Genomic DNA, 20,948 nt, shown 5'->3' on the forward strand with positions numbered 1-20,948 from the left:
TCTTTTAGAACGCTGTTGCGCGGTGTGGCAACCTAGTCAGATAGGATTAACGGAGTATATCGAGAAAGTTCAAACAGGGCGAAATAAGGGAGAGAATGTCACTGAAATGATACAGGATTGGGGCTGGACATTATTAAAACAAAGGCGTTTTTCGTTGCGGCATAATCTTCTCACTCAATGTCAATCACCAGTTTTCTCCTCCGAATGCAAAAATATTTTGTTGACGACGACCTACATAAACGATCATCATCCTAACATAAAGGAAATCAGAGCTCGCGCGGAAAGGTACAGGTGTTCGTTTTTTCTTCGAGCTGTACGAGATTGGAATAATAGAGAATTATTGTGAAGGTGGTTCGATGAACACTGTGCCAGGCTCTTAAATGTGATTTGCAGAGTATCCATGTAGATGCAGATGTAGATCTAGATGAAGTGACGGCATGTGACACTGTTGATAGTGATCCGTCTGCCAAGTGGGGACTTTAGTTCGGCGGGGCCCTCGGCGCATTTCGCGAGGAGTGGGCTATGTGCCGGCATCGGGTTTCGCCCTCTCCCTCTTATCATCATCATCATCATCATTATCATCATCCAACACGAAAACTACACTCTACACACACACACACACACACACACACACACACACACACACACACACACACACACACACTCACACACACATGCAGTATTAGAAAGATTCTAACTGAGCATGTTCCAAATAAATAAAGAAACGAAAAACTAATTAGTTCACTAACGTAAACATTAATTGTGTTCACGTATTCTGTAAATTGACTCATTCCACATCATTTTGATAAACGAATCGTTCAAATGATCTATGGAATGTGTAACTAACTAACAATTCTATCTCAGTTACTTCTCAACCTGTTATCAGTTTATAATGGACAAAATTGTGACAGCTTTAGCTCTTGTGTCTGTAAATGTGAATTTATGTATTCTTTCCGGGCAATTCAGCGTACGCTATAAGCATGGTTAAATGCCTAATATAGTACATACTCTGAAGGCCATGTAAGGTAACAGGGGATAATACGGAGCTCTTTCAAGTAGTTCGTAATTTAAATTTAAAGCACAGTAGCAGAGATCATATGTTGGGCAAAATAGACCGGAAAATACTTGTTTTGTGTTTTGATGGGCATTGTAGTTCCGTTGCATAGAGTTTTGGTTTTCTTTTAATTGCAACGAATTATAAAAGTGTGGTGATAAATGTGTAAAATTATATAATGTATTTAGATTTAAGTATTTAAATCTTATAAAACATTGTAAACGAATTGTGGCCATGTTTAGAGATTATTTTGACTTATGTAGTGTCACGTGACCCGACTCTGGACTGTGGATGTGAGCGGGAAAATCGGTCTTTTGTCGTTGGTCCGTTGTGGTGGTAAGTTGAGAGCGGCAAAGTGCCGCGAGTGTAAGCATGGACGCCAGTGTATGTGAAGGAACAACGTGAAAGTGTGTAGAAGCGGGACAAACAGTGAACGAATTGCACCGATTATTATTTGTACAGATCGGATTTATTTGTGAACTTAAAAAATGCATGGCCACAAAGTTAAAGTGTTTCTTTTGAATAAATAAGTTTCAATCTGAACGTGTATAGTACAGTTCACTGCTGTTCAAAAGTTAGCCAATATGTGACTCAATAGTAGGGGCGCAAACGCGACCGTTTTCTACCAACCCCCTTTGCAGATGAGCCACGTGAAAAATAGGTAGTGAACGAGCCCGATTTCAATTACAGCCAAATACATAAACAAATTAAAGTAGCTCGTTCGTGTCTGAATGAACAAAACTCCAATATATACGAAGAAAAGTTAAACAGTCTCTGACAATGGGTACTACTGGTTTCTCGTAAATCTGCGTGAATGGGCACATTCCGAGCGAGCCGGTAGCGGCCGCTCGAATGAACGGACTGCGTCGGCACGCCGAGGGTCCCGCGAGCACTAGTGTCGCCCGGGCAACAAGGGCCGGCAAATGTGTAAGAGGGGGAGGGGGAGGGGGAGGGGGCGTGGTGGGGATAGCGAGGGGGGGGTGGGTGGAGGAGGGAGTATGCGGCTATCGAGTAAACGTGGAGGGCGCGCGCCAGTCGACCAGCAGCAGCGCCACGGCGCGCGCTTCGTTCCGCTGCCTCGTGCGATGAGTGATTGCCGACGCCGACGCCGCGAAACCCCGCAAATCGCTGCCGCGCGCCAAGCGAGCCATCCCGCCGGAAAGGCACGGGCATTGCTCTGTCGCCGGAGAAACGCGGCGCTATTGATCTGAAGTCGGCGGACTATGTCACCGTGCAGATAGCAACCGCCTACTTTTCTCACGGTACGTAAGCGAAGCTAGCTGTAGCACGTGACGCGCGGCTACGGCGTGACATCTCCTAGTCGTCTGTCTATTGCATCTATTAGTTGTCGTGCTACAACCGTCACGTAGACAGCTTTGTGTTTACATTCTCAGTAGACCTCTGTGAAAACTAGGAGGCCACGTCAGTCCGGAATCAGGTCGTTGTTACGCACGGCTGGAACGGGTGATTGCAGCGCTGTCTATCCTCCACACACTTCTTTTTTTTACTGTGCGCACAATCGGCTAGCTTCCTGTAGTTCCGACCCACATCGCCAGAACTTCCGCTTTTGCACGTGACGCAACATTTGTTCCGCGTAAAACGCACACCTTTCACTAACCCAGTATAAACATCTGTCTGCATATATTTTGAAAATTTTTATCACATCTTTTCCATCAGGAAAATGAAATGATACCTACCCACCGAACCCTGCAGCACGACATACATTATCACTGCCACAAACGGTTATCATAATAAGTACATCGTGACTTCGAAAAGTTACGCATTACTATGGCAGGCCGTGTAACTCTCGTTGAATTCTACAACACACTTCAAAGTGACACGGAAACGTGACGCTATTTTTCAACACAGTCGCCAGGCGTCTGTAAACGACGGTCGGAACGTCTTACCTAGCGTCCAGTTCCTCTACGACAGAAATTCGCACCTTGGACATGGAACCATTCCAGACCTGCTGTATGAACGCCCTCGTCGTTGGAAAAATCTCTTCTGCCCCCCGCCTCCACCCTTCGAGATGTTCTTTCAGCTCGTCAAAAGTATCGCCTGGACATTGTCGTCTGTGGTCAATGTCGATGACCTTCCTTCCCAAGCAACATCACCCACGTCTATGAGGCGCTGGTCAAAGTGTCGGCGCCATTTCACTACGGCTGGACGTGACATTGCATTTGGTCAAATACACAGACTGAATCTGTGTGCAATTTGGACTGTCAGCGCACAAGAATCCTACTGTCCTCCGTACTTCCAACGGAAATGCAGTTTCGCTCGCAGACTGTGATGCACCTGTCATTCGTGCCGCAGCAGCACATTCGTACGAGTGATCTGTAAGCAATCTCTTTTAGAGACATTGTATTTCTCTACTATTCTACCAATAAAGTGAAGTCCGCTACCAGCTTTCCCCACGATTGATGGAAAGCCGCTCTACATCAACATCTACATCTATACTCTACGAACCACAAGGAGGTGCATGGCAGAGCGTACGTCCCACTGTTCTGATTATTAGGGCTTTTTTCTGTTCCATTAACGCCTGGAGCCCAGGAAAAATGATTGTTTAAATGCCTGCTGCAGTTAAATTAATCTTATCCTCACGGCACCTATGGGAGCAATATTGAAGGAGTTGTAGTATATTCCTAGAGTCATAATTAAAAACTGTTCTTGAAACTTCGTCAGTGGATTTTTTCTGGATGGTTTCCGTCTATCTTCAAGAGTCTGCCAGTTCAGTTCTTTCAACGTCTCAGTGACACTCTCCCGCGGGTCAAACAAATCTGTAATCATTCGTGCTGCCCTCCTCTAAACGTACAATATCCCCTGCCCGTCCGAGTTTATACTGGTATTATACACTTGGACAGCATTCTAGGATGGTCCTACGAGTAATTTGTAAGCAAAATTCTTTGGAGTCTGATTGCATTACCCTAGTACTCCACCAACAAACTGAAGTCTGCTACCTGATTTATCCACGACTGAGCCCATGTGATTGTTCCACTTCTTGTTCCCACTAAGTGTCACACCCCAGTATTTGTACGAGTTTACAGATTCCAACTGTGAATCGCTAATATTATATTCATAGGATATTGTGTTTTTTATGAAGAGCATAATTTTACATTTTTGAACGTCTAAATCAACCTGCCAGTCATTGCACCACCACTTTGAAATCTTATAAAGGTCTGACTGAATATCTGTACTGCTTCATTCAGACTGCATCGTCTGCGAAAAGCCTTAGTTTCTTATTAATACTGTCTCGTAACATCATTAATATACAACATGAACAGCAAGGGAGCCAACACGCTTCCCTGAGGTACACCCGAAATTACTTCCACATCTGTCAATGACTCTCCATTCAAGATAACGTGCTGCGTCCTCCCTATCAAGAAATCCTCAGTCTAGTCACGTATTTGACTTGATACCTTATATGATCGTACTTTTGATAATAAGCGTAGGTGTGGTACTGAGTCAAATAGTTTTCGATAGTCGGGAAATACTACATCTACCTCACTTCCTTGATCCATGGTCTGAGGATCTCATATGAGGTAAGTGCGAGTTGGGATTCACCACTCTGTTGCGCAATGGCCTTAGCGTGGGACGACATGTGTAGCTTACTCTCTGAAATGCTACGTAGATTACGCTATGCTAATTTACCCAACGCTGGTGTGAAAATATCCTTTACTTTGCTTTACTCAGTGTTTAGAGATATCATTGGAAGTAACCCACAGGGTCATAAACGGAGACGGGCTTATTTCATCAAGTTAAACAAATCTATCGAAACTTCGTGACATGTTTCACTGACCATGTACACAAAAGTCACGTTTCTAATCAACTAATATACAAATCCCAGTAATAAGTAAACTAAATGATTTCATTCAGTGTGTTTCTGTACTCACGTCTTCAAAATCGTTACAAGGAACTGTATACGACACTACGAACCCGTTCCATATCACATTTGTTATGTACTTGGTAAGCAGCAGTTGAAAGGAAGAAGGTTAAGTCAACCTGCAGTTTTCTGTTACACGAAGCTGAGACTATTTATGACTTTCCGAAAAACTTTTACCTGTGTGATTTCTTTTCGAAGAAATTTTGCCTGTGTGATGTTACAGTATAGTGAATGGTTTCTGATTATCCGTTCGCCATGTGTTGCTCGCAAATTATCGAAATTCATCGAATTGTTAGAGTGTAATCGCCTGAATGACGCTCACTCTGCAGCGGAATAGTCGTTGTTTTGAAACTTCCTGGCATCTCAAAACTGTGTACCGGACCGAGACTCGATCCAGAAGCCATGTGCTTAGTTGGCAATTCTCTCAGCGATCAACTACAGTTGACTCTCTACATTTCGATGTTCAAGTGACCTCAGAAAAAGTGTGAATAATTGAGAGTTCTATTTAACGGAACTCTAAATAATTATGGTGGGACAATGAAACAGTCGAAAGAAGAGTATAGCATCCTCTATAAAAATAAAGTTAAAATTCGGTACCGCAGATTCAGTAGCATTCGTATTTCTTCACAAATAGAAGCATAAAGTAACATTTATGACTCAAATTTACAAAACTTTGAAAAAGAAGAGATCAAATCTGTGAAATGATTTGTCTAAAAGTAAGAAATGAAATAGATTAGAGAAATATTTGACAACTCTTTCAGTTTTACTCGAAACAAAGTACTGCAAATGAGGCAGGCGAAATACTTCTTTGATCAAGAGAAAGCTTGGGAGTTTCAATTTATGCTGTAATGTGATATTTGTTTTATTTTTTTCAGACTGAAAGAAAGAATTCCACCATTTCTAAACCACTGAAATTTTTATGCACGAAAGAGATGAGTCCTGGAGAGATGAATACTTGACACTTCATTTACTTAATTAGCAGCAGCTTTTCGTGAAATATTTCAGTTTTTCTTCAAATAATTTATTAAGTTTTTCTGAATTTCTCTGATTACTTTCAAGGAATGAAACCTTTCTGTGAAAATCTAGACCCCACGCTGGTCAATTTGTTATCCTACTTTTCCAATACCCATTGTTCGTTTAGTCATGAAAATTCCGACAGAAATAAATGCTGTAATTTCAAGGGAGACTCGTATTAGCTCTACTCACACTTTTGACCAATAATATTTATGTTGAAATGTTGACCTGCTTTAATAATTTTGGATTATTTTAACGTTTCAAACGAAAGAGTAACACAAATTTCCAAAAACGTGCAAGAAAAGTTCTTTCTCTGCAAAGATCTATTATCTTCTGCTCGAGTGGCCTGAAACGCGCTTGGTCAAGCGCATTTTCTGTAGTGACAAAAGCCAAAAATACATCGTCTGCTTATGTGCTAAGGACGCACCCAGTGATAAATTTTTCTCGTTTATATCCACTGGTGTAATTGGCTTTGCTTTTTCTTTTGCTTCGTCATCGTCTTTGTTCTTGTCACCCCAGACAGGTGTGAAAGTCCTAGACCATTTATCCCCTTCCTGTTGTTGCACTTGATTTATGTCTCGTTGATTAATCAGCAGGTCTTGAAATGATTCGTAATCACTGTTCTATACATTTTCGGTCATCCTTGCCAAAACTTCTGTTGGGCTTCTTACCATCTTCAGTGCTATCCGATATCATTGGCATAACTTCTTGGCGATAGAAAATTTTAAAATTCTGTGTTATTCCCACGCCAAGCGCATGAAATTTTGAAATGGTGTCGACGGGGAAAATACGAAGTTTCACATTATCCATAGGTGGTTGGTTATCGTGAAAAGAGCAGCTATAGGGGGAAAAAATGCAACATCTTTCGATTATATTCTTTCATGTCTTTGTCTAGGCTGAACAACCACTTAATGAAAAATTCTGTTGTCATCCACGCCTTTCTATTGGAGCAGCAACAGACAGGAAATGATCTGATACCCTTGAAACATTTAGGGTTCGCGGCTTTCGCTATGGAAAGAGGTTTTACGTTCTGAAATCTGTCAGCATAGTCTGTAAGCAACAGCTCTATTCTTTTTACGGTTGCATACCAAAATCGGTAAAAACAGAAGCCTTGTAGGATCACTTTGTTGCCGTCCGACCGTCTGTCTGCGTGTCCGACTGTTTGGAACCCTTTTTCTCAGGAGTAGGTAGACGTGTCAAGTTGAAATTTGTCACATGCTATGGTGTATGGTCCCTCGGCAGTTTAATATACTTAAGCTTCTAAGTCAATACAATCAAAAAATACAAACATTTATGTTACATATTTTGATAATCGCAAACTGAGTCATTAGAAACTACAGGGCACTTCCTGTTGACCTAGGATCAATAAAATTTGGAAGAAGCAAGGTTTTACAGTGCAAATAAAGTAATTTGTAACTCTATCACACGAAAAAATTGTCATTCGTTATCCGATTTCAAACTAAAAATTAAAATATTCTCGAAAATCTTGGATTGCTGAAACATTTATCTTGCTAGTATCAATGTCGATAACAGGCAAAAATCGTCGTGAGTCTCGATTCCCGAGATAGATGAACTGTCTATCCACATAATTAAGTTTAAACGTCTAACAACCCTACCACAACAAAAGGTAAAATTTTATTATGATTGTAGTGTTCCTCACGCTGCTAAATATTGCATTTTCGGGCAACAACAAAGTTACATTATGTGGCAGGTGTCATTAGAGCACAGTTAACAAAGTCATTTCATGAAATAATGGATAAACCAGGCACTCATCTTTTCGTGTTTCCCACGCTGGTCTCGTTGTGAACTCATGGCTCAATCGTCGAAAATCTAGGTAGTGATGTTTCCAAGCTCGGATGCAAAGAGGCCTAGGTGTTATTCTGCGATTTTCAAAAGTTTTATAGATGTGTTTCATAAACCATTCTTGAAGATTAAACTTTTGCAAGTTAGCACAATGGTGATGTAAAAAAGTAATCAGCACTCCGAATTTAAGTTACGCTTCTTTTTTATTGCTTTTGCTGCAATATCACGAAACACACAAAACATCAGTTCAAAATATAAAACGTACTTGAAAATATCTTCCTCACTGTTAAAGTTCACATTTCATAAACTGACTACAAATTGCGTCTTTTCAACATGACGACCAAGACTTGACTCTCTAATAACCGCTTACGCGCCCAAAAATCAGAGTTACAAGTACGACAAAGATCATAGTGACGAAAGAAAGAATACACATAAGAATAATATCATTGCAATATAAACATATCGATGTATCAAAGTACCTCTACATTAATTAAATCAAATCTGAATGTTGTCTCAGAAATACGTTAACTACTTTACAGAAACACAGTAGAATATTGTTGGTATCGAGAGGTTGAGGTGAGGTGCCGTAATTGGTTACGTAATTCAAGTACCATTACAAACGGAACCCTCAGAGCGAGCGTCCTTTACTCGCACCTTTTTTCTTTTTATTTTGTTGCTGTGGTATTTCTTATCAAAAACTTGTGTTCGGTTGAGACGACGCTTGGCAGGTATCTGTTGTCAGCTACAGCTCCTGTCATTTCAATATGCATTCTTCAACATGCGGGAACTAATTGTGCTGGGCCCAGTTCCTACCGTCGTGTGATTCATTTTAACAATATGATCTTTCCGCTCAGGAGGATCGCCAGTGTTAATAGCACAACCGGTAAGAGTCTTCACTAACTCCTTTTTTCACTTCACACTCCACAGCGTCAATAATCTATTTACTTTCTGCGAGAATCGAGTTGTACTTAGATTACGTAAATTGATAGAAAGCACCCGGACACCAATCAGTGAACATTAATATGGAGTGTACCCACACTTCGCCTTTATGATGGTTTGAACTCTGCTGGGAACACTTCCAGTGTAGTGACTCAATGTCTGCAGACCATTCCTTCTTAAGAACCGAATCCAGAGAAGGTAGCAATGTTGGACGCTGGGTTCTGGAGCGAATTCGGCGTTATGACTCATTCCAGAAATGTCCATTTGGTTCAGATCGCGACTCCGGGCAGATCATTCCATTTGAGAAATGTTACTGTCCAAAAAGCATTGTCTCACAGATGTTGCCTTATGAGAGGGTGCACTGTCATGCTTCTCCAAACACCAACTCTGAACTGTTGCTCTGATGTACCTGAACACATTGCTGTAAAATGTGTTCATGTACTTCCACATTTAGCGTTGTCTTAAGGGGAGGTTTACTATCTTTGGCCCGAAAAAAGCATGTTCTTTAAGAATTTTTTTCTCGGGATATATTATAGATATCAATGTAAAATTTCGGAAAATTTTTTATTGATATGTCCTCTACAAACTGGAATTTTTTCAACCAGAAATGTCGAAGAGCAAAGGCGGAAGTGCCTTCGGAACGAAACAAAATTTCGATGTAGACCTCCACGCGCGGTATGTCACAGGTCAGCCGGCTCGTCTGAAATCAAAATTGAGTTGACGTTAGCGAAGTATATAAGATTCTTTAGGAGTTGTGCCTCGCTTAATTTATTTGGACCATAGGAAACAAAATGGCGGACATTTGAAAAAAAATTGTTTTTTTCATCGATTTTTCGACTTCGTTGGCCAAGTAAAAATATTTATAGTTGATGGATCGGAATAAAAGTGGTACAACTCTTAGACAATTTAGCTAGCTTCGTCGGAAATAAAGAATCAAGTCAATCGGTTCAGTAGATTTGAAGTTAACATACCGCGCAATAAAAAAAACGTCATTTCGAGAAAAACGCGTTTGAAGTTTTGACTACAAATAAATGCAATATTATGCAACTTACGTTCAATCTGCTATTCCGGGTCCATAAACTAGTCCTTCCTCTTCATCATATAGCCGGCGGCGGTGGCCGAGCGGTGCTAGGCGCTTCAGTCCGGAACCGTGCGACTGCTACGGTCGCAGATTCGAATCCTGCCTCGGGCATGGATGTGCGTGATGTCCTTAGGTTAGTTAGGTTTAAGTAGTTCTAAGTTCTAGGGGACTGATGACCTCAGATGTTAAGTCCCATAGTGCTCAGAGCCATTTGAACCTCTTCCTCAAAGAGGGCATTCTGCTCGATCTGGGCCATCCCGCGCTGCTCCAGAGCCGCTCGTACGGCCGGTGACAAGCGATTTTCGGCCGCTTGAATCCGGTGGTCGTCCAAATGCTTGGCGAACTGGGTCGAATAGAATTTCAGGGTGACGTCCATCGTTGTCACGGTCTTCAGAATTGCTGAATACCCTTCGCTGAAGCTGCTCACTGCCAGGAAAGCCGCAATCTCCACAGTCTTCGCACCAGAATGCAAACGCTTGGGGGCTAACTTCCAAACACACGCGTTCAAACTTTCATTTGAATTTTCTGCGTTTCTTCCCAAGAATCGGTACAATAACTCGTCCTCCGAAAGAAAAAAAAACTGGTGTGTGAAAAAGGTCGATTTCAGGGAGGTGCATTTTTTTTGTTCAACCGCGAATAACAAACATTTCCGTTCCGTATTCGGAAAAAACGTTTCAGGGGTGGATTCTATACACTTTTATGGATCTAAAAATGCAATTTTTTAAAAAACAATTTTTTGAACCAAAAGGTAGTAAACCTCCCCTTAAGTAAGGGGACCACGCCACCACCACGAGAAACACCCTCATACAGAAACACAACTTCCTCTGTACTTCACTACCGCCACTACATATAGCCTATAAGATGACAGGTAACGTCCCTCCCAGGCATTTTCCGAACCTAAACCTGCCTGTCGGCCTGACAAAGAGTATAGCTTGATTCATCTCTCCAAATCACACGTTTCCAGTCGTCCTCTTGTCTGGTGGCGTTGTTCTTACACAAGCACCGTGTAGCGCTCACGACATTAATGTGTAGTTTATGAAGAGCGGCCCAACCATTTTACCCCATTCTTTTTAACTCCCTAGACGAAGTCATTGCGCTATCTGGACTGCTGGTAGCACTTTGAAACTCCAGAGTGATTTCTTCCGCTGATTTTTTTTTTTTTTTTTTTACAACCACTCTCCGCAGTGTTCGAGATCCCTGTTCGTCAGTGGGCCTACATGAAGTTCGCCTGGTGTTGGCTTAACTGCGACTTCCTTCGTGTTTCCGCTTCACAATCACGCAACCAACAGTCCAATTGGGCGGCTTTAGAAGAGTTGAAATGTTCCTGATCGATTTGTTACTTAGTTGACATCAAATGACCAGTCCGCGTTTCTTGATCCATTCAGACCAATCCATCGACCCATTCTGTTGCTCCTGCTTCTCTACTGAAAACTTTTCTTTCTTCCACCTGGAAGGGGCAGAGTGGGCTGCTTGAGACCTCGCAGGTTGCTCTTGAAACGTCCCCTTAGAAAAATTATGAATTACTGTGCTGGTAAACTTCAGTGTTATTTGATACAAAGACAGCTGAGTAAAACTGAACGTACTCAGACATTTCTCTCTTTACTTATACTGATCATCACTAAACTGACACACAATATTTTTTGGCGCAACGCAATCTGACTTTAATCCCTACAAAAGAATGTCCCTGACTAACAATAACCTATACCTGTCATGAGTCACTTACCTCACAAAAATCTTCGTTACTCGAACTACTGCAATACAGCGAGCGCCGCCCGGTGTGGCCGAGCCGTTCTAGGCGCTTCGGTCTGGAACCTCAGGACGGTTACGGTAGCAGGTTCGAATCCTGCCTCGGGCATGGATGTGTGTGATGTCCTTAGGTTAGTTAGGTTTAAGTAGTTCTAAGTTCTAGGAGACTGATGACCTCAGATTTTAAGTCCCATAGTGGGCTGGGCTGGTTTGGGTGAGGAGACCAGACAGCGAGGTCATTGGTCTCATCGGATTAGGGAAGGATGGGGAAGGAAGTCGGCCGTGCCCTTTCAAAGAAACCATACTGGTATTTGCCTGGAGCGGTTTAGGGAAATCACGGAAAACCTAAATCAGGATGGCTGGACGCGGGATTGAACCGTCGTCCACCCGAATGCGAGTCCAGTGTGCTAGCCACTGCGGTAAGTCCCATAATGCTCAGAGCCATTTGAACCATTTTTGAATACAGTGAGTACCAATACTGCCAGTTAATTAAATATTCTAACTCCTAAAGGCACTAACTACCGACAGGCATAGTTAACAAATGAAAGATTTTGATAGAGAACAAACAATGTATTTACCTTAATAGCGTTCAAAAGTTATAATATATATGTATATAATTTTGCGACACCCAACTAAACAAATTTCCTTTTTCTGACGGACACACGTCCAGATCGTCCGCTTAAAACTCTGGCATCTCTGTCTAAACGTCCACTACTGCTAGCGGCTCACCTGCAACTGCACAACGCTACGCGCTGTCCACATCCAACTGCCCAACACTACAATAGCGAATATTCCAACAATGAGTCCAACCAGCCACAGACTGCACACAGCACAGTCATTGATTTTCATACAGAGCGCTACGTGGCGTTACCGACATAAAAACCTAAACAACCCACTTACACTCTCTTCAGTCAACTGGTGAACGGGTTACACATTTATATCTTAAGTAAGTTGTGTTTCTTGCATAGGTACATGGATTTCTGATTCGGGATTTTTTTTATTCTCGACCTTTTCAGGACGATTAGGGTATGGGTCGATTCATGTTCCCATTGTTGGTAAGGAGGGACTTCGGGACAACTTCGACATTCGCCCTACGGCCAAGGGAAACCTCCAAAACCCCTGTCTGGAGTCCCTGATGTTTAACACCTGAATTGCTGTCTTCTTCCCCAGTGTGCGTGTCTCGCCTTGAGAGTTTCCTCGTACTGATTTCTTGGCGCGATGGTTGTCAGCCTCTTTCCATAGGTGACTTCGTCGGTTTGCATGCGTCGGTTGATCATCTACGGACGCTGCATGCGCGTCTCCTTTTATACAGGCGGGTCCGAGTCTGGTGACATCTAGTGGTCATTTCCGTATTACATAGGGGTGTCCGGGTACTTTTGACCAGGTGCTAAATGCTGCACAACTGATTTGTATGCTGAGAAAACAAAGGAATGACACTAAGCGTTGAATGACTAAACAGCTCGAATCGCAATGTTAGATAACCGCTAACTCAGTATTATAGAGAGATTGCGGGCGTTTCGTTATAGCAGTCGCTTCGGTTAAGTGTACACAAACACATTGGATTTTTTAGACTTACCGAGATATTTTCAAGGTGCCAGATAACTAATTCGATTTATCGAAGAATTCGATTTTTCGATGTTGTAGTTAAGAAGAGTCAGCTGCATAGAAGCATGACTCACGATCCGACTTCAAAGGTTTACTGCCACCAGTACCTGTCGGCTGCATACCTTGGGGAACTAGCACTCACGGAAGAAAGGTCATTGAAAGAAATGGCGCAGCCATAGCGTAGAGGATTGTTTCCATCTACGGAATGAATTTTTCACTTTGCAGCGGTTTGTGCGGTTTTTTTTTTTATTGTTGCCTGTAAGTGCGGTTCGTGAGTCGTGGCTGGATAGCTCATTCGTTAAGAACATTGCTTGGCAAAGCACGGTTTCGGATTCGAGTCTTGATGCTGTATACAATTTTAATTTGCGGGTATCAAAACATAATCTGTTCACTTCAGCTTAAGTGACTTCCCTATAAGTGAAGACAAAAAGGAATGGGAATGTATCCCCACAAACGAGTACTTTTGACGAGTGTCTTGTACTACAGGAAATGACGCGCTATAATAATTAGGCTCTTTCAGCTGTTACGGGATGAATGTGAATTCATCAAAGAAGTCGTGGTTTCAGAACGTTCTTCAGTGAAGTCCGAGGCGAGGACATTGTGGCATAGTTTTAGAGAGCATTCATATCTGATTCCATGACACCAACCACAAAAATCGTTACTTCGTTTCGGAAAACAGTAAGTAAGAATCGACAAGTGTTACATTAGTTCTATAATGAGGGAACTGATAGCTAATTTAGACCTAATAACATCTCCTGCTAAGGAAAAATATATCTTTTGACTTTCATGAGAATGCTTGGAAGACATTAAAGATACCCCGTGGAAGTTCTCTACGTATTTACAGCGTAAATTTGAAGATTATTTGTTTGTGATCCCAGAGAGAGACCGTAGAGTTGTTCATGAAAGGCTTATGTATACATGAATTCAGATCAGAAAAGGGTTTCTTTTATGGAGAGTGGTAATATATTTTTCTTTTCTTAACGAGACTGTGCGATAACTGTGACAGTGGCATGTAAGTAAGTGGAACGTGAGCTGTCCCGAAATCATGAATGTTAGAGCACCAAAATACTTTCGTGCACTTCTCCTCACTAGGAAATATGTTATTCACCTTCAGTATCGATACCGTATCACATGCTGGCTGACGGTCTTGTGTTCCCTGCCGTGTGCTGTGAAAACATAACTTTCTGATGTTCTCAATTTGCGTCATGAAAATGCTGAGAAACGTAAATTCGAAAATATTTGAAGATTGTGCGAAAACCTACTTACAAAGTTTTAGGAACAAGGTTCAAGTGAGGAATCGAGGAATATATACAAGCCCTCACGTAGAGAGCGCGAGGACAAGATTAATTACCTCTCCCACCCAGGCCTTTAAGCATTCATTCTTCCCACGCTCAATACTCAAATGCAACGGGAAGAGGCTCTAACAATTGACACAGTAGCAAGTACCCTATGCCATGCACTTCACAGTGGTTTGTAGAATATTGATGTAGATGTTGGCCTCCGGAATGTGTGCTAATGCCCTGTACTAAATTACAAATCACTCCTGTGCGAGCTATCGATTGATGGAATTAGGCGCTGTAAGTGGTGATCCGTCGGTCAGATAGGGACGTTGGTGGCTACCAAGGTTATTGAAGAAGATAAAAATACTAGCACGGATGATAAGTTTCATTAAAAATGGTAAATAACTTTACTGGAAAGACAAAAATTAATGAAACTTCCTGGCAGATTAAAACTGTGTGCCAGACAGGGATTCGAATCCGGGTCCTTTCCATTTCGCGGACATTAACATCTTGCTCAATGCTTACCAAAAAGCAAGATCCCATTTTTTTAATGTTACAGAAAATCAATTTGGCTTCAGCTCTGCACAATACTAATTTTGCCGGCCGAAGTGGCCGTGCGGTTAAAGACGCTGCAGTCTGGAACCGCAAGACCGCTACGGTCGCAGGTTCGAATCCTGCCTCGGGCATGGATGTTTGTGATGTCCTTAGGTTAGTTAGGTTTAACTAGTTCTAAGTTCTAGGGGACTAATGACCTCAGCAGTTGAGTCCCATAGTGCTCAGAGCCATTTGAACCAATACTAATTTTGAACGAAGATTATCTTACTCCCCACCCTCAAAACAATTTTTGGGATTACGAAACAAAAGACATACGGAGCCAATTAGGGGAACGTGGCGGGAGTGGATGTGTACCGAATTGCAGTGGACGACGTTTGACAGGGCGCATTGTCCTGCCGCAGGACCCAATTTTTGCTCTCTAATCTTGGATGCTTCCTCTTTCTCTCACAATACAAACACTCCAACAATGTTCGTTGTAAGAGGAAATTTCTAGTATGTGGTTTCCAGATAGTCAGTCACGATGACATATTGAATTTCGAAAACAGCCATCATCACTTTTCCCACCTACGAAAGTGCAGTTTTCTCTCTGGCATTTAATGATGTATTCAGGTTTCGTTCCGCCTACAACTCATAAGACTACCAAACATTCTTCAGAATCAACTTAAACACTAATTAGAATCGTCCTTCCTTGCGCGTTCTTCGTGGCACCCATCAAGAAGTCACTACAGGCAATGCAGAATTTTTTTCACAATATTAACTCATTAGTCCGGTAATGATAGATCTTCAGTGCTGGTGCAGAGTCCTGATCGACATCTCTCATCACAGTTTACGCCTGGACCGCAGCCCTCTGTTATACTTTGTCTTGTACGATGTTAGTTTACAGGTATATCCTTAAGGACACTGTCTTGAAACTTCCATCCCAGAGAGTCCAGTAATATAAGGTCTCGATTGCCCAGAGTTCCAGGAAATATTCCTTATCCAAATTTGTACTTGGACTGCAGTACTCTGCTTTAAATAGAAATGTTTTACTTTGCACGATATTAGTTTATTTCCAATTCTTCTAAACGCATAGTGCAGGTCACTTGAAAAAGCTTCCAACAACCCATAGCGCGTTGCATCTATTCGACTGTTTGAAGTCTGGAGCCTGAGCCTCACTTGAATGATGTTTTTATTCATATATGATGTGGTGCTCTGTATATTCGTAATCACTTGCGGAAAGATTGTCTCGGGACAATACGCTAAATCCTCGGGTTCCCTACCCCTATCCACAATGTGGCACTATGGCCGTGCGTGCAGACGGATGCGTCTTGGCAGACAGTGTTTAATGCAACTTTCGCCTCCTGCCATAAATCGTCAAGGGATTCTGCCGATAGCGCAAACCTAAACAGACGCATCCCAGGGATATTCTGATTGTGCTACTCGTTCCGACATATACGAGTAGCACCAACTGGTAAACCGGAAGTGCGAAGATGATACATTTTCTCTCCCTTTTGATCACAATAAAAGGTATTTAAGCTCTCACTAAATCACGAAACACAGTGTGTAAACTAATTAATTACCACACTTGTAATAAGACCTTTAATCATTGTTTTCTTTCCTAAAACGGCCATGGATTGTAGCTCTACGACATTTTCTAGAGAGCGCTGAATTTGGATAATTAATAATTACTTTTCAAATGTAATATACTAAGATTTTAAACCGAACTAAATAGAATAAAATAATTTCTCCTAGCTCCATACAGGTTCCTAACTCCAGACAAGTAGTCCTCAAAATTTGGGACTATGAATTTTTGATAGCTGTGAAAACTCTTGCAAGATTTATAATGAAAAATGTGAGGCGCATGCAATACGTAATTGATGCAAGAATAATTCACCTCCTTAATATTATGTTACATCCGCCCCTGTGTTTCGTTACAAATCTTACAAATTTTATCATAGCTGTTAAAACTTCAGAATCACAAATTTTCAGGATTATCTCTATGGCATAAGCAACCTGTGTGAGAAATTATTTTAACCTTTTTAGTCCAATTTAAAAACATGGAAAATTAAAAATTTATTTTTATTTAAATAATTATTTTCTGCTGTTTAGTCTTGTATGTATGAAATCCTTCATTGGATTATAAAGCTATCGATGAGACTATAAGAGAGACACGTGTTAAATCTCAAGTTTATTTCAGTGTCTTTTCACCTGATAATAAGTGAAACAGAACAATGTTACACCTACTTACTAATAATCTAATAATCTGTTGCATTGTTATTTTCCTATTTCTAAAATAAAGAAGCAAGCAAAATTAATTTATACCATTTCTGTAAGACTTTTATTTCAGCAAACACTAGCTTAATGCCCTCGGCTTCGCCCTTGTACGTGTATGTCACATACGCTGCATAAACCTACTCCTTCCTCCCTGTCTCTGTCCACCTCATCCTCTCCCCACTCACTGTCCATCTCCTCCTCCGCACTACTCCGTCTGCTCATCAGTGCCCATCCGCTCATACGCTCCCTGAAACGCATTCTGGTACAGCACACTGGTCGCGCAGGACAGTTACCAACATTTTTCACACCCCACTGCTATCGAACTGATCGTGAAAAAACCGAGTTAATTGCATTGTCATCCGGTCGTGAACTATGTTTAAAATGTCAAGCCTCTAGCTCATTGGAAAGTTAGGTTAAAATGAGTTGCAAAATTTGTACCGAACAGAGAGACAGACAAGAAACCCACTTAGTAATAACATGGTAAAATGGAGACTGTTACTTCCATGGGGCGAAGTTGAGAAGAGTCATTCCGCTGTCTTTGCAGACAAAGCTCCAGTAGTTACAACTTAGGCGGTAAAATAGAGAAAGAAATCCGTGTTTTTACGGTGTCACTAAGTGATATGGCACTGCCAAGCAAACTGATATTCACTTTACAAAGTTATCAATGACTAGCGAAGTGTACTGTGATTCAAAAAAGTTCCGAGACTGATTTTATTCCTGACGTATAAACGACGTCAGTGCACTAATTACGCTGACGGTTAGAACTAACAACTACAAACAATAGATGTTCATTCGACCTATCAGTTGTGAGCAGGCAGTGTTAAGTAGTGGACGTGCGGCCGTACTGTGTCACTGTTGTTGTTGGACCACAAATCACAGTGGAGCAGGTGTTCAAGACATTCTCCACAATGTCTTGAAGAAGAGAAAAGCGAGTGCAAAGTTCGTCCTGCACGACGTGATTCCCGAATAAAAACAACGATGCGTAGACGGCTGTCGCAACGTAATCGAAATGAAAAACGCTTCTCTGAAAAAAAAAAAAAAAAAAATCGTCTCGGTTGACAACACTTGGTGTTGTCAGTCTATCACGAAACGACAAAGCGTAGATTTTCGCATGAAGGATCAACGTTTTACGACACAACCGACATTTGAGTCAATTTTCACGAGAGTCGAACAACATCCCAAAGAAGGACTTTTCTGACGGTTTCACATCATTGTACGAACGTTCGCTGTGCTGTACTCTATTGTGGGAGACTATGTAGAACACCTGAAGCATTAAAACCACTATCATAACTTTCCTCAATTTTTTCGTTAATACATTTTCTAAACTTTTTAACAGAGGGAGTATTTCATTTTTGTAAGCTTTAAAGCATATTATCAATGTCACGTTAAACATATTAAAGAGATTTGGTGTTATGTCACGATTATTTGACAAGTCGCTCGTAGTATTATGCCTAATTCTCTTTGTTCTGTAACCCCAGTACCAGTGTGTTGTAGTCTGTATAACAGTAATCTTTATTACATAACGAAGAAAAATTACACTGAAGAGCCAAAGCCGGCCGGTGTGGCCGAGCGGTTCTAGGTGCTACAGTCTGGAACCACGCGACCGCTACAGTAACAGGTTCAAATCCTGCCTCGGGCATGGATGTGTGTGATGTCCTTAGGTTAGTTAGGTTTAAGTAGTTCTAAGTTCTAGGGGACTGATGACCTCAGAAGTTAAGTCCCATAGTGCTCAGAGCCATTTTTTCGAAGAGCCAAAGAAATTGGTACACCTGCCTAATATCGTGTAGGACCCCTGCGAACAAGCAGAAGTGCCGCAAAACGACGTGGGCTGGACTCGACTAATGTCCGAAGTAGGGCCTGAATGAATTGACACCGTGAATCCTGCAGGGCTGTCCATAAATCCGTAAGAGTAGGAGGGGGTGGGGATATCTTCTGAACAGCACGTTTCAAGGCATCCCAGATATGCTCAATAATGTTCATGCCTGGAGAGTTTGGTGGCCAGCGGAAGTGTTAAAACTCACAGAAGTGTTCCCGGTGCCACTCTGTAGCAATTCTGGACATGTGGGGTGTCGCATTGTCCTTCTTGAATTGCCCAAGCCCGTCTGATTGCACAATGGACATGAATGGATCCAGGTGATCAAACAGGATGCTTACGTTCGTGTCACCTGACAGAGGCGTATCTAGACGTATCAGGGGACCCATATCACTCCAACTGCACACGCCTCACACCATTACAGAGCCTCTACCACCTTGAACAGTCCCCTGCTGACATGCAGGGTCCATGGATTCACGAGGTTGTCTCCGTACCCGTACACGTCCATCCGCTGGATACAATTTGAAATGATGCTCGTCCGACCACGTAACATGTTACCAGTCATCAATAATCCAACGTCAATGTTGACGGGCCCAGGCGAAGTGTAAAGCTTCGTGTGGTGCAGTTATCAAGGGTGCACGAGTGGGCCTTCGGCTCCGAAAGTCCATATCGATCATGTTTCCTTGACTGGTTCACACACTGACACTTGTTGATGGCCCAGCATTGAATACTGCAGCAATTTGAGGAAGGGTTGTACTTCCATCATGTTGAACGATTCTCTTCAGTCGTCGTTGGCCTCGTTTTTGCAGGATCTTTTTGCGGCCGCAGCGATGTGGGAGATTTGATGTTTTACCGGATCCCTGATATTCACGGTATACTCGTGAAATGGTCTTACGGGAAAATCCCCACTTCATCGCTACCTCAGAGCTACTGTGCTCCATAGCTCGTGCGCCGACTATAGCGCCACGTTCAGACTCACTTCAATCTTGATGATCAGCCAGTGTAATAGTAGTAAGCGATCTAACAACTGCGACAGACACTTGTTTTATATAGGCGTTGCCGACCGCAGCGCCGTATTCCGCCTGTTTACATATCTTTCTGTTTGAATACGCATGTCTATATCTGTTTCTGGGGCGCTTCAGTGTCTTTACCTATAATGTAGGATGTTGAGGTAATCACGCTTAATCTTTTGGTACTTTTGTGTAATCTTATGTATGTTGTAAAATGTATTGATTTTCTATTTCGAAGTTCTTCCTTCCGTAAGACATAACGAAATTTTGTCTGTGAACCAGAACATTCAAAACATACTTGCAAATCAGAAGCTGTCCCACGATGTGCCTCCTCTAATCGTCCGAATTCTGGAGAAGTAAATGGTATGGAAAATAATTCAGTCCTCGAGAAGAAATTAAAAACTGTTACTGATCCACTCAGCCAAACCACTCTATGAGCTCCTTGATGACGTTTGCCGCTTTTGCTTTCACTGCGTAAATGGACTGAAATCTTGTTCCTTTTAATGTAGATTGGATCTTGAAGAATAGAAATACTCAATTGGTGCTAGGTCATATGTATAATCCGAGTAGTCTATCACTAGTGTGCTGAACTTCGCTAGAAACGTCTTAACGGACGATTCGGTATGAGCTGGTGCATTGTCTTTATGGAGAACCCCTGACATGTTCTTCCATAATTCGTATTTTTTTCTTATTTTCTCACGGAGTTGAGCTAGAACCTCAAGGTAGTAATTTTCAATAACAGTTTGACTTTCAGGAACCCAGTGAAAATGCACAGTTGCGTAAATACAAAAAATATCTGGATTTGCTCATTCGAGCTTTTTTCGTTCTCGATGAAGTTGGGCCCTTCCAGTGCATTATTGATTGACACTTATTTTTGGATCATAAGTGAAAAACTAAGATTCGTCGCATGTTATC

General features: G+C 41.9%; 1 protein-coding gene across 1 annotated transcript in view; it reads left to right on the plus strand.

The window, feature by feature from the left end:
* Positions 1-2,104: 2,104 nt before the first annotated feature.
* Positions 2,105-20,948, plus strand: part of LOC124594803 (uncharacterized protein KIAA0513) — a 249,300-nt gene continuing 230,456 nt past the window's right edge. The window contains exon 1 of the mRNA XM_047133233.1: positions 2,105-2,316. The gene's annotated coding sequence lies outside the window, so the exon portion shown is untranslated. The remainder of the gene's footprint in view (positions 2,317-20,948) is intronic.

The sequence above is a fragment of the Schistocerca americana genome, chromosome 2 (assembly GCF_021461395.2).
Source record: "Schistocerca americana isolate TAMUIC-IGC-003095 chromosome 2, iqSchAmer2.1, whole genome shotgun sequence".
NCBI lineage: Eukaryota > Metazoa > Arthropoda > Insecta > Orthoptera > Acrididae > Schistocerca > Schistocerca americana.